The sequence below is a fragment of the Lathyrus oleraceus genome, chromosome 2, assembly GCF_024323335.1.
Source record: "Lathyrus oleraceus cultivar Zhongwan6 chromosome 2, CAAS_Psat_ZW6_1.0, whole genome shotgun sequence".
Classification (NCBI taxonomy): domain Eukaryota; kingdom Viridiplantae; phylum Streptophyta; class Magnoliopsida; order Fabales; family Fabaceae; genus Lathyrus; species Lathyrus oleraceus.
Window position 1 is genome coordinate 291,486,346 of NC_066580.1, and position 2,984 is coordinate 291,489,329.

Genomic DNA, 2,984 nt, shown 5'->3' on the forward strand with positions numbered 1-2,984 from the left:
TCCGGATGGTCTTCCTGGGAGCCATAGCCTGTTTAACAGAGCAAAGTTAAATCCCTAAGTCCTTGAAATGGTTAGTACACTGTCATGATGTTATGATGTTATGATGTTATGATGTTATGTGAGTTATGTAAGCAACTGACACAAACAAGTCACACTGCAATCATTTCTAAGTTTTAAGGCTTGCATGAGTTCCATAGGTAAGTACCCTCCCCACTGAAGTTTGGTTGGTTCCACCTGTCCTAGAATAGTAACCGGGTTCTAAAAGGATCTCCAATCATTGACCTTCCCTTAAGTCCACTTCAGTGAAACACCAAGTGGTTGACCAAAGCTTCCCTAAAGTCCAATCTCAAAGAGTGTAGTATCGAGTCTCAACCAACCCCAGTCGGAACTGAAGTCAGTTATCTCACTACTTTCTAATGACTAGGATGAGTCAATTAGGGTTCTAAAGGTCTGGTTAACGCTTTGATGACACCACGCGGAAGCCAAATTTTTCCTCAAGTAAACATGAGGAACATCAGGACATCCAAAGTGTCACGTTAACCGTAGCCATCATTTTGACCATTCCAGTATACGCCGGATAGTCGCGATGATCTCTTGCTACTTACCTAAGGTACACTAGATCCGGGTGTAGGATCTTTCACTCAAGCATAAAATACCCAAGCAATCCCTTAAAAGTAAATCAGACAATTCAAATAAGTGATCTTGTTTTTAAGGTAACCTCTCTTTTTAAGGCATTTCCCCAGCAGAGTCGCCAGTTCTGTTATACGATGAACTGACTTTGTGTGTTTTTGCTTTGGAAAGCAAATGTCGCGGTTAGCAAGAGTCGCCACCGACTTTTCTTTTATCCAATAAGGAAAGGCGGAAAAGAACAGGAAAGACCTTGATTAGATTTTGGATTCGGGAGGTACATTATACAAAGGGAAGGTGTTAGCACCCTTTGTATCCATGGTTATCCATGGGCTCTTAATTGCTTGATCACTTATGTTTTTCTTGTCTGAAAAAAGTGTTTGTGAACTTCTTAGAAAATGTTTTAAAAAGAGTTTAACTTTGTAATGATTCTTGTACGAATGTATACAAAGTGTTTATCTCGTTTAATTTTGAAAGCGGTTTAGAAAAATATAACTTGGCAATGATTCTAGTACGAATGTATACCAAGTGGTGATTTTCTAATAGATGTTTTGAAAAGGGTGAGGTGTGAAAAGTATTTTAAAATTATGAGTCAGCATTTAAGAGTTATACCTACCCAAGGTCTTTATGGGCATTTCCTATCCTTAGGAGGGTAAAACTGTCCTTACAATTGAGAAGTAAGTAGTTTTATCCTTTGGATGTAAAAGGGACATCGTAGGGTCATCGATTGGTCATTGAAGGCAACATTTGTAAGGATACTTTAGCATTCGAAGGGACGATCATCATTTAACCGTAGGCTACAACGACGGGCCATCGAGGGATAAAATCATATATTTGTAGGCAACATCCGAGGGACGATGATTTATTTTATAGGGACATGATGATTTAATCGAAGGGTCTTTGCTAAATGTATCCCCACATTCGCGGGACATGACCATAATACCGTAATACCGTAATACCGTAAGGCAACAAAGAGAGGTCCAAGATCACATATTCAAAGGCAATATTTTATAATCAATTAGGTAATTAGGATGAATCTCCACATTAAAATCAATTAAGTAATTAGGATGAATCTCCACAAGGGTATCCCACAAATAAAGTGGAATACCTAGCCGGTTACCTTTTCCGGGAATATGGGAACCCTTACAAAATTCAGCAAACAGGTCAGAATACCAAATCAGTGTGCAATCGAGAATTGCACCAAACAAAAGGAATCACAACAGTAATGATGTCAGGTAAACAATGCATGGTGATAATAAAACATGTCAGATGAGCAAAGCTCAGAACAAAAAAGTTAGCGACTGTCATGTTCGCCGCTGCCTCGCCTAGCGAAGGCCTAGCGAACGCTCGCTACATGTTCGCTTAGCAATGTGCTAGCGAACGGCTGCGGGTTTTGAATTTTAGAGCAGTACGATTTCAGCAAGCTCCAAACCCTATGGCATTCACTACAGCAATTACATGGTTAAACATTCAGGATCTCTATGCATACTTAAATTCACACGCAAAACCTCAAATATACTTATGAATTTAATTATAATATCACATGAAAATTGGGAGCATAAAGCGGTAATAGTAATGCAAACCTGTTTGCAATTGAATTGCAACCTTGAATTGGCAAGTCACTCTTAGGGTTGGCGCCAGATTGAGTTGGGCGGAGGTAACCTTTGTGCAGATGAGTTTCCTTCAGGGTTTCCTTTAGGGTTGCTTTGAATTCTCTGGCTTAGCCTCCAGGGTTTGATGTTCCTTCTTTATTTCTCTCTGTTTTCGTTCTCCTTTTCGTCCTCCTCTTTTTCTGACTGAAGTTGTGGTATTTATAATGATTTTTTGTGACCTAATGGGCTCAGAATGAAGCCCAAAAATTCTGGTATTTGCAAGCTTCGCTAGGCGAGTGGTGTAGCGAAGGGTTCGCTAGGCGAAGGATTTGCTCGCCTAGCGAGCATGCCAGTTTAAGTATTTTTCGGGATTGGGCCACCTGTGTGCTGGGCCTTTGTTCCTTTAAGATCAATGTCTTGAAAAATGTGTTGAAAGATTAACGGCCAAATTTTGGGGTATGACAAGTGTTCTCCAAATGATGTCTTGAAATGAAAAACAAAAGCAAAACAATACTAACTTCTAACCAATTAACTACTAATTTTAAATTCCAAGTCTTTACTTTAATGCAATTTACTTTTAGCACTCTATTTTATTTGTCATTGTTCATATCATCCTAATTGTTTATGTTAATGCAATCTTCACTTTGTCCACTTGGACCATATTGTGTGATATATTTTTTTTTGTGTATACTTGGATTGTTTGTGTGGTCTTTGACCATTAATGTACATAATAATAACAAAAAACCCTAAAAAAACTTTTGAGTG